The sequence below is a fragment of the Apaloderma vittatum genome, unplaced genomic scaffold, assembly GCF_000703405.1.
Source record: "Apaloderma vittatum isolate BGI_N311 unplaced genomic scaffold, ASM70340v1 scaffold33297, whole genome shotgun sequence".
Classification (NCBI taxonomy): domain Eukaryota; kingdom Metazoa; phylum Chordata; class Aves; order Trogoniformes; family Trogonidae; genus Apaloderma; species Apaloderma vittatum.
In genome coordinates, this window is record NW_009727337.1 from 8,969 (window position 1) to 21,202 (window position 12,234).

Genomic DNA, 12,234 nt, shown 5'->3' on the forward strand with positions numbered 1-12,234 from the left:
CTGCCAAAATTGCCAGGAGGTGTGCAATCTCTTCCATGGCTGGTGGAGACCTGGCTGGAGGATGACTGGCACTTCGAGAGAAGATAGACACAACTCCCTGTCCCACAACTGAGCAAGCTTAGGAAAACGGATGAGACTAGGGCATTTAAACTTGAAGCAGTGGAAGAAGGAGTTTTTTCTGGAAAGCCTGCAGGACCCTTTCCCACACATCCCTTAACACTCTTGCCATGTCTGGGTACAAGGCATGGGCACGCTTCCCGTACAGTGAGTGCTCTGGCGAGGCCAGACCCACAGGGCAGCCCCTGGGGATAACGGTGGTCACATCCCAGCAGGTTTAGGGAGCGGTGCATCATCATGCAACAAGCAGGGGCAGCAACCCATTGCCTGTTCAAAGGCTACAGCCCCGTGCTGGGCTGTAGGTTATCTCCCGCTGGATCTTCACACTGTACCTCTGTTCTCACAACCTGTGTCCTCCCTCCTCCACCAGACCTGCCTTCTTGAGCATTTGTGGATGCCGATGTGGCCCTCCCCACCTTTCTCCAAGCTGTTGTCCTGGGACATGGTCTGCTTTAAAGCAGCTCTAGTTTAGCCATCCATCTAGGAATTGGTGGTGTTTGGTGTTGGGATGGAGGCACATCCAGGGGCTGGACAAAGAGATAAAGCGTAAGTGCTGCCAGGCAATGCCGAGAGCTGCCTCGGCTGGTGGCTGCCTGCCCCAGTCCCTGTGGCAGAGGAGCAGAGGGCTAGTGAGAAAGGGCTGTAGAGCAGCAGGCAGAGAAGAGAAAGTCCAAAAAAGCATTTTCTGGGGCCTCCTGCTTGTGGCTGATTGTCCAGACTGAGTGTCGCCCAGATACTGAATACTGCACGGGTGCACTGAGCAGGGTAACACCACGGGCTCATGCTTACAAGGCAAAAGATGCCATGCTGTGACCTGAGGAGATCTTTGCTCTTTTCAGCAGCATTCCTGGTCGCCCATGTTTGACTAATGTGCAGTCTTTGCTATCAACCATTTCAGCGCTCATGCTGGGATGAGCAGGAAGGACGCATACAGGAGCGAAGCAGGCACATCTGCCAACACTGTGCCTCCAGGGTTACAGTTTAAGCTGAAGTTGAACTAAGGACAATTTTTTTTCTTCACCATTGGTCTTCCAAGAGCAAGGAACAGAAACTCTCTTTGATATGCTGCTGCACATCTAAGCTGCAAAGCAGCCTGTCGGCAATGAGGTTACGGGTCATTGCTCTGTGACTCCTGGGGCTCTGCTGTTCATGCTGCAATTGTTTAAAATGTGGATCAGTTAATTGCTGTATTTCTCTAACCCAAAGGTGTTCATTTAACCAGTCACCAGATTTCGTTAATGACCACTGTGTCTGCAGATGCTGGGACCGACCTACCACTTGGTTAATTAGACCCAGGAGCTGACTCAGATGGCTTGGGCTTGTCCAACACTGGTAAAAGCAGGCAGACTCTGCTGCTGCTGCTTTCACATATAAAGAAGAGTTTGCTTTTTACTTCACAGGTGTACAGATTTCTTCTGTAATCTTTCTTTCTTCTCCTTGTCAGGATGCCAGCTACTCATCAAGAGGGAAGAGTATTAAATGACTTAGTCACTAACGTGCTGGCTTTTCTCTTTCCAGCAGTAATTTTGTAATGCCTTGTGCGGAGCTGTAATAGGCTGGATGGTGACAGTAATTGTGTTGGTTTGCCTCTTGAAGCAATTAGAGCCACCCCACGGGTATCTCAACCAGAGTAGCTGGAGATCTGATGCGTTGCTGTACATTGGTGCTTCAGTGGTATTTTTTCTCCTATGGGAAAGCTGCAGATCCTAAAATCATCCCTCCCCTCTGAGTTATGCCTGACTGCCATGAAAGTACGTGTCTATCAGAGCTAAAGAGCTGGCCTAAGCTTACTCTCAGAGGTGTCCCCATGTAACTGCAGCTCATCGCAGCCAGACGCATTTTAGCAGCTTGATTGAAGCTGTAGGCTTGAAGGACCCTTTCTCATGTCCACAGTCCTTGGGTCTAGCTGACTCCAGAGCCCCACTTTTAATTAAAGTCCATCATAGCAATCCTCTGATATTGAAGGATAGATGAAGACAAGGACAGGAATAACAAGTGGGAGCTGCATTTCCTTGTAGTACAGGCTTCCCCGACAGTGCTGAGGCACTTTTATGGCTTGCCTTGTCCACACTGGGGCTTTTCTTGTCTTGAAATATCTCAAGGTGGCTGCATCAGGTCTGCAAAAGTGAGATCTCTATGCCCAAAACCCTCTTTGGTTTTACCAGCTCTATCAGCTGGCCCAGGAAAAGATATTGCCTCCTCCTACAAACATGTCTTTTCATATTTGCTGAAGCTGTTCCAGAAGGAGTAGTTAGTTTCTTTCTCTGCTCACCTTTGCACTTGACAAAGGCAGAGGGCCTCAGCCAGTGCTGTACTCATCACCTTGCATCCGACAAACATGCCTTCCAGAGGACCTCTCATTTCACTGTCTAGAGGTGGGTGATGAATCCCTTCAGTGACATGCTGGTGCACCTAAAGGAGACTAAGCTTTCTCCTGCTCTTCATTGCTCCTTAATTGGATTACCACAGGCTACTTTATCCCAGCTCAGCTTAGTTGTGTCCTGGGGCTCAGGAGGGGTGGGAGCTCTCACCTGTGAATTCTGCAGCTCAGTGTATAAATGCAGGAATAGTGTATTTTGAGATGTTTAGTCAAATGCTGTATATGATTAGTTATGCAATGTAGACAAAAAAAAGCCATCAAATTTGCCTAACAAAGCCAACTTCCAGAAAATCACATTGACTGGTACAAATTATATTCTTACCCTGTAGGTTTTTTATCATCTGAAAGCTCAGACAAACACATTTGGTGTGTTAGACCATGATGATGCCAATTGAGGTATTCTACCATATACTCAAATGTTTCAAATAGGCACTTCAGTCCTAAGCACAGTCATGAAATCAGGACAAAGTGAATTTGAATTCTGTATGCTCCCCAGCTCCTGCTGCCTCAGAGCATTAAAACCTCATAAACACTGTTTTAACCAGTGATTTGAGCCATATTTAGATTATTTTTAATATTTACCCATCTTCACTGGCTAGTGACCACACTTACTTATTCCTGCCTGGGCCTTTTATTGTTATTGTTGTTTTTACTGCTGGTTTTTTATTTATTCACAGTAATAAATGCTAGCTCAACTAGCTGGCTCAACTCTAAACTCTCAGCCCAGGCTTCAGGCTTCTGGGAGCTAAGGACCATATTTGATGCCAAACTGTGGTTTAACAAGAATATCTCTAGGCTGTGGGAAAGACTGTTGCGAGAGTGTCCCTAAAGCAATGCCAGAGAGGAAAACTAAAAACACAAGCAAAAGTAAAAAAGTTGAGATGCTGACACTGAGCAGCACAAGGACTCACTGAGAAGACACTCAGAATGATCCTTCATAGCTTTCCTGCTTCCTTTTCCACAACTCTCTCCCAAAACTAGGTATGAAACTACTACCACACACCTGGATGCGGTCTGTGCACGGTAGCCACTGAGGCACTTGCACATGGTGAAAAAGCTGTTGTAGAAGCTGTCCTCAGCTTAAAGGTCAGCTTGTCAGAGTATTAAAAGTCAAACCACACCAAGTTATTGGTTTGCTTCTGCTCCATTTCCAGCATATTAATGTGTGGGTCCAGCTGCGTCCCTCGCCAGTGAAGTATTACACCGATCCCAGTGGTGCTCAAATTTGGAATACCACATAGAGCAGAAGAGCAAGAGCCCAGCTGTGTAAAACCTTGGCTGTGGCCAGCAGGTCCCAGACGGACTGTATGGATCAGCCAGGTGTGAATCCTGTGAACAACTGCACAAATGTTACTTAGCTGTGGTACGTATGCTTCTACTCTAAAAGGATCTTTTTTGTTGTTGTTGGGGTTTTTTTTTTGTTAAAAATGCAGGTTTTGTTCTCTGACAGATGCTGTTTTGGAAGTGGATAGCTGAGCCTGCTGCCTGCAGTGTGGTTGTGAACGTGATTCATGGTGAACAAACATGTCTGTGGTGCAGAAGCACTTACATGAATACCAACAGCTCCGCTCTGGTGCATTCTTCCAAGCTGTTTCTCTGACCTTGCTCCTTGCACAAATCACAAGCTACAAGTGAGAGAGACCCAGCATTACCACTGTGGCACAGGGGAAGGCTACCAGCAAATCAAGACAGCCCTGAGCTTTTACATACCTGTTTACTTGCACAGGGCAGGAGCCGCATCATCGATGCTTGTATTGAAAGAAGGGAATGCTCCTGGTGCTTGCCAGCATGTGTTTTGCAGTTGGTTGCAGCCAACTGAGTTGTCGTGATGCAGGAAAAAATGATGTGCCTTGTGGGAAGATTTTATGGCATCCTGGGGCACAGCACTCCAGGAGGTTTCAGAGAAGGACCAGGGGTCACAGCTGCCACACAGCTGGAATGAAACCTGAGCACAATCGTAGCTGAGGTTCCTTGCCAGCAGTTCAGGTGGTATTTCTGCTTTACATGTGGCAACACCAATAAATGGGAGAAGACACCAATGAAAAGGTAGACCGGCTTTTAATGGCATGATCAAGAATCCCCTTTTAATAACAAATCTAATGACAACTGTGTCTGATATGAACAAGAAATGGCATCATCATTTATTTTTTTTTTAAGACGTGATCTGAAATTATGACAAATGCCAGGTGGATCTGTACACAGACAGGGCCTCTGTGATGCATGCCAGATTTTATGGCCAAGAAATTTGCCATGCAGTTGAACCGGACTGTGGTTCCTCGGTCGGAGTCGTACATTCTGTTTGCAGTGTGTAAACATTCTCCAGCTGCTTTCCTAAAGAATGCAAAGAAGATATGTAGAGAGATTTATCCTTGGGACCCAGTTGCTTTTCCAGGCAGGTAGTACCAAGGAGCAGAAGTCCCGTCTCCTGGCCAAAAGACTTGGTCAGGCTGTGCCAGAGGCAGAGGAAAACAACGTTGGTGCGCCAGATACAATGTCTGAGTGTAGAGTCACATGCTATCGTGTTAAAAGGAGATATACAAAATTATCTGTGTTTCCAGCTCCAATTCCTGTCTGGAGAAGAAGCAGCCCAGGTCTCATAGCACAGCAGTGTTGCCGACACTGGTTTCCACACACGCGGTTACGCCTGGATTCCTGCAGAGCTCGTCACACCTTCTGTGGGCGATGCTCCCAGAGCCTCTGCCTTGCACCCCGGCAGCTCTTTACACAAACACGGAGTAAACGTCAGCCCCTGCCTCCTCCTGCGACCCTGTATCAGGCCTCCTTGCGCTCAGGGCAGAGGCAGAACAGCTACTGGCAAGCCCCATGCTGATACCAGCCCAGCAGTACTCTTGCTGAGATCTCACCCCTGCAGCCCCCTCTCGTTTAGGAGCTAAGAGCAGGAGTTCTCTCACGTTGGTCCCTACCAGGAATCCACCTCTGGATTTGTTGTGGTAGCTCCCTTCCTCCTTTTAGCACAGAGGGCATCGATGCATACTTCAAACCTGCTTTCCAGACATTTGCAGCTCCAGAAATAAAAGAGATCATGTTCCTTCTTATAACCTGGAGCACCAGCCTGCATGATGCAGGGCCTGCTGCATAGGTTGGCAGCCAGGTCTGCCTCAGGCTTTGCAGAAATCCAGGAGCGTCTCAAGCCCCGAGCCAGAGAGGGACTGGCCTGCAGGGAGTACATGGTGACTTTGAAGACAGGATTTGCTAGAGGAGGTGTATTAGGAATGAGAGGACAGAAGAATCACGGCGTACAAAAATCACTGGCATTGCATGGGATTCTGGCTGTATGCAGTATCACAGCTCACCATAGCCTGCAACCAGGGCTGTTCTCACACAGATACCAACCCCAGTGCTCATGGAGATGCTGCCAACCTGTCTTAACGCCGGCTGCTACTATCAGCATGGTCACAGCTCCTCAGAGCGCAGCAGCAGGCTGAGGATGAGCAAAACAACCATTGAGGCTTCTGCAGATGACCTCAGGTCAGTGGTACAGGCACAAACCACAGGAGAAAAAGGCCTTGAGCAGGAGCCCAAGCTCTCCCCGTTGTGTGCAGATGTTGGAGTAACTGGCAAACAGATGGAATCAAAGGTGGTTACAAACTGCCAAGCAGTGCCTGTGTGCTTTGTGAAAACAGCCTAGCACTGCTGGAGCATGGGCACACTTCAGTTAAGCCAGAAGAAATTTATTTGAAACCAAACTCATGTCCACAATGGGACTTTTACTGTGTTCACAAGGTTAATTTAACTGCAGTTGACTGATGTGTGGGGCAAGGCCTTAGGTGGGCATCAGTGTCTGTGCACATAGCATAGTGGTGGGATTGTACCATGGGTCAGTAAACTATACAGAGAAAAAAAAAGTGTGCTAAGGGACCATCGAGCTGCTCCTTGGAGCTGGTCAGGCTGTCAGCAGATACGCAGCCATCTTCTTATGGAGGACCTACACTGAGAAAATACCTCTGTGCTGGAAAGGAGAAACATCAAAGATTTTCTTGCCCCAACACGATTTACTTTGGATCGGAGCATTTCACTAGCAAACAAACCATACTTGTGTTAGTCAATGGCAGCCACATGAGCAGGGGCTCTCCAGACCCCGATCCATGCCACACACGATGCGTGGCTGTCCACCACTTACAACGACTCTGATGGCAAACACGATGGCTGCCAACCACCCAAGCTGAGGTGTTTTGCCCCGGTTCACACTCAGGTGAGTGGAGCCTCACAGCTCATATGTGCTCTGGTAAGAGTGGCACCCTGTTCCTCCATCCTCATCCACCACATGCAGCAGTCAGTCTTGCACACATCAGAAGTCACATAGCATCAGGACACTTCTTCAAAGGTAGCAGGATCCTTTTCAACCTTTAGCCGCTATATATAATGAACACTACTTATATTATATTGTTATAATAATATATATATTATAATATTCTTTACTTAGGAAGGGCAAGCAAAGTCTCCTGCCTCTCAGAGATTCCAAGCACAACTGGCTCAGAGAGCTCTGCTACTGAAACACCTTTTGCACCAAGACAAGCAGAAGTGTTTGTGCTGCCAACCAGAGAAATCAGTTAAGCAGCTCCATCCATGTGTTCAAGCCCCTCCATAACATTAATCTGACTGGTGCCATCGATCCTTTTGCCTCTTCCACTCATATAACCTGTTGTCATACACTGGCTTAGTGCCGAGAATTGTCTTTCAGATTCACCACTTGGCACATCCCCTGCCCTGTATCCCTGTTTCTTTGCAAACATCTCCTGGCCAGACAGCAGTCATTGACTCATTTTTACCAGATGGCAGATAAGAAAGCAGGCGGGACATTCACAGGCCCCAGCAAACTGAAGACTCTCAGCAAAGCATTTGCATGACACCAGGCAGTCCCAAAGACATTTATGGTCCCAGCACAGACAGGACCCCTCAATGTTCCCCTGAATAAGTCCTATCCATTCCTACCACCCATGCATGGTGGCAGCTTGTCTCAGGAGCCCCCTCAAAACACACATGGATCACAACCGTTTACAGCTGTCCAGGACTGACCCTGCAGTGGGTTCCCGATGGGGAACCACATAGTGTCAGGCTCTTCTCAGATATTCCCAGACATATGGGAAAGTGCTGGGAAGCCTGCTCCTCTTCCCCTGACCCCAAATAGTTTTCTTTGCACCTCCTAGCCACTTCCTCTGCTCTGGTTGGCTCGATCTTTTAATTGCTCTTCTCTTCCTTGCAGTGAAGCAAGGATGCAGCCACACACCACCTGCAGTGCTTGAGCAGCCCTGTGTCTCCTCCAGGCTTGACAGGCCTTGCACACCATGTTCTGTGGCAGAGAACAGCAGGATCTTGCCTCTCCCCCCTTTCTGGGATGTGACAGCCTACCACCTCCTGTGATGCCAGACTTGATCACCTGACATTCCTCAACCACGTAACTTCTCCCCAAGATCACAGGCCTCATCTCCTCCTGCTCCCAAGCACGATCTCCCATGTTTAGTCCAACTATGGCAGGTGCCCTTCCAGCCTCCCTGCAGGGTAGAGAGAGAAGAGAGGATGAGAGGACCCAGAAGAGTTGTTACCCTTTTACAGGGCCCATCCAGACAGAAAATCCATCCAGACAGACACACAAGAGGAATGGGAACATCTGCAACCAGAGTGTGCTGAGCCCCGCAGTGATGGGAGCACCTTGGGATCACACTCACCATTGAGCAACTAGAGGGCAGAACCTCAAAAATCAGAGGCAGGGAGGAGATCCAGAGCAGTATTCCCGTGGTAGGGGCTTTCCTGAGTTCCTCTGCTAACTCCTGAAAGAGGGACCAAGACATCACCTCCTGCAGCACTGCTAACAGGGGGCTTAAAAGTGTGCCTGGGCCAGGCAGTGCCCTCTGACCAGCTCTGCTGGAAAAACACAGCTCTGAGGACCACCTCTTGATATTCACTTGACTGGAAGAGCCCAGCACCAAAGTTCCTGTAAAAATAACTTCGGTAAAGGCAGGAAAGAGGCAATGTAACATCCATACACTTGCCACTGAGAAGGGGAACAGGTCCAGAGGCCCAAACTTGTGGGATACACAGGGACAGTGAGGCCTTTCAGGAACAACCCTTAGAAAACATTCAGAAAATAATGGCCATTATTTTCTCTACTAGAAATCTTTCACTGGCTTTCTGAAACCTGTGGGATCTGTCTGGTGGCTCTCCAATATCTGACAGCTTTGGCATGTGTCCTACAGGACCAGGAATCTACTGTACCACAAAGAGAGATGACACCTTGATGTCACCAGCATCCTGCCTGCTACTTGTGGTTGGGTTATGGTAGGAAGACCAATTAGGAAACAGTCAAGATTCTCAGAAAACCTTTTAATATGAAAAATCTCCACATTCCTGTGAAACATTTCACTGGACGATCACTTCACAGCTAAAAGTCTGTCTGATTTCTTCATCTGCCTTTCTCAGTAGATCTTCCCTGCCTGTCTGTCTTCCCTGCCTTCATGTGCCAGATGGAAGATCTCTGTTCTGGAGCTTCCATCCTGACATGAGTATAGCTGGGCCATGGAAAACTCTCTTTTAAGCCTTCTCTTGAACAAATACATTGATTGTGCTTTATTGGATTCCCATGATAAGGCAGGTTTGCTAACCCTGTTAATAGCCCTGTTGCCTTCTTCCCAAGTTCTTTCAATGTAATTTTTGGCATGTGCATCTAAGACCTGGATGGAGGATCGGGTAAAGGCTTCACAACAAAGCCTCACCATGTAAGCACTCTAAAATAAACAGTCATCCAACAAATTAATAGGAGTGCCACTACAGTTTGTACTTCCAGAAAGAATATGTGTTTGAGTTCATTCTGTTTTCCAGTTTCACGCAGGGCATCTTGAGGTTGTGATTTGACCCGCACTTCAAACACATGAAGTTATAGTGACACCAGGAAAAAGTGGTCATGCTCTCTACCCTCTCCTTCGCTCACTTTGGGCAAAAGCATTTGTGTGACCAAATGCTGAAGCAGATTGATGAACTGAAACAGATGAAAACCAAACCAGCAAAACAGAGCGCTTGGTGTCATGCTGCATCAGCACTTCCAGCCACTTCATTAAATAGCTGCCGCAGTCTAAGGGGGTGGGACAGTGCAACGAAGCTGTTGGAACTTGGAGGGACTGCTGTGTTTGGTAGCAACATCAGTTCAGTCCATCAAACCACAACCTGACCTTGGAGTTCCCAATGCTTCCCTGCAAAGATGAGGGCATGTTTTTAGACCAGAAGCTGCGCTCCTTACTCAACCAGAGTGAGCAATGTCAATGGAAAACAGCAAACACTTTGAACTAGATGAAATAAATTCTTAGCATTGGCAACACTGAGACTGTCATATAAAGAGGGGATTCTTGTCACGTATTTCTAGACATTTCCCTGTTCAGATGCGCAGGGAGTACCCTGTTCTCCTAGCCACCCCATCACAGGTCTCACACACCTTCCCAGAACAGTCCCTGTAGATGTGAACAACTTCAGGAGTCCTCGGACTCAGTGGCCATCAGTGTGACTGTATCTACATTCAAATGAATCGAGGTTATTCTGTCCAGATTTCTCTACCAGCTTTGTTGTTTGCAAATAGTAAATATTTGCCCCTATTGCAGCTGCAGGACTGGGTATAGACAGCAGCCATACTTTTGTTCTGCCTCATGCAAAGTCTCTTTTAGGCATGACAGTGATGTAAAACCTGAAATATTTGGGTCCAGAGTGTTTCCCCCTGTGAGGTGCAGGGAAAATTTTGGGACTACTTCAAGATCTTATCAAGCTCAAACAGGTATCAGTCCTCCTGGCTTTCATTTTCAAACCTTCCTAATTAATCTAGGGGCTAAAAAGCTTGTTGATTTAGTTTCATCTGATTGCTAGGCTTCTCCTCAGATATTATTATCCGAAGAGCACAGCCCTTGCTTTTACGTTCACATTGTTCTCACACAACATATAGAAGAGCTGAGCACCAAGGAAGAGAAAGACAAACTCAACCTCTGCAACTCAGCCCACTCTACTTTCAGATAGAAATGCACAAGGTACCCACGGTGCACCAGCAAACCTCTCCTTGCTAAGCAGCAGCTTGTCATTATACTACAGGATAATAATTTCCCACTCTGCCATGTAGGGGAACTTTCAACCACAGTGCCAAAATTCACAAACACCAAGAGCGTGACAATAAAGCACAAGGAATTTAGGTGCAAGAGGCACCCAAGCTAAAGGCATCCAGTGACTACTCACATCTTCAGGATGGAGCTGTGTTTGGTGGACTGTGGGTCTGCGGCACCAACTGCACTCAGGTGGAGAGGAACCACCACGCTGGGAGATACGGTCTCCACAGATCACAGTCTGATATTTGAGACAGAAGCGGCTGCCGTGTGCTCCCTTCTACACCAATTAGCAAGCGCCCTTGATTCCCCAGCAAGCTGCCAATACATCCCTGCTTCCATCTAAATACCCACCACACAGGCATCTGCTGACACAGCAGCAGTGTCATTGAGCAGCAGTGCTGCTACTCCAGTATGTGGGACATACTGGAGTAGGCAGGAGCATCCAGCAGGACCTGCTTGTCTCCCATTCCCACTCTCAGAGGCATGTCTGGAAAGGACAGAAGACCCCCTCCACCCTGCCCCTGCTCTTATCTCAGCACACAAGCACACATCCATCCCTCTTGGCTGAGCTGGTGACAATCTCTTGCTAACACGGGTGGCAGGAGGTGAGTCGACACTTGGGCAGATGGTGGCGGCCAAGGCTGGAGTTTTGCCAGCAAGGAGAGAGGAGGGAGCTGCCTGTGGGACAGGAGCCTTCCTCTCCAGCAGACCTTGCTCTCGTCACCTCTGCTCCTCTTTCCAAAGTCGGGGTCAGTGTTGGCAACTGGTATTGCTAACAGAGAGAGGGGGAGGCCTGGGGAGAGAGGAGGGTCAGGCACTAGGCGGGCTGCCTGGGTCGCTGCTTGGTGCTGTGCGTTAGCAAGCGTGAGCTGTGGGCTGGATGTCTCCCTTGAAGAAGGCTCCGTGGCTCAGATGCTCTCAGGCCCATGGGAGCTGATCGCGACGGTGTGGGGTGAGAGTGAGTGAAGCATTGAAGTACAGCTACTGCTATACACTCGTGGGTCCAGCATGGAAGGCTGTGCTGCAGCATCTCAAGTGTATACTATATGCAGAAGTTACCCAGTCTGTTGGGCTGGCAGAAGAGGATCATTATCTGGCAGCTGCCTTACTTTCCAGGGACACCTGCTTTCCTTTGGTTGCTGGACTCTGAGTCTGCGTTTTTCCTCTTTGTCGTTTTTTGGCCGCACCAGGAGAGGGCAGGGAATCTCCTGTCGGCCCCAGGGCCTGAGCTGGGGGCTGAGGTCGGGGGGAAGGAGGAACTCTCTGAGGAGCAGTCCCTGGCTTATGCGGTCGGCAGGGAGAGGGGCTTTCCCTCCGAGGTGGCAGCTGGCTTCTGGGGGAAGCACTGGGGTTTCTGGAAGGAAGGACAGGGCTCTTGGGGGATGCACCGCTGGACCTCCGTGAACTGCTCCGTGGAGGAAGAGAAGTGGAGCTCGGCGAAGGAGGAAGCCGACTTTGTATCTGTGTTGTTCGGCACTCATTTGGGACACTTCCAGCTGGTCTCTGTGCCTGAAGCCTGCAGGAGAAGAGAAGAGAGAGGATGAAGGGGAATTTGTGTAAGGGGCTCTGGGCTCCTGGAAGATTTTGCATGAATTTTCCTGTGCAATTACAAGGAGTCTCACAGAATCACAGAATGTGAGG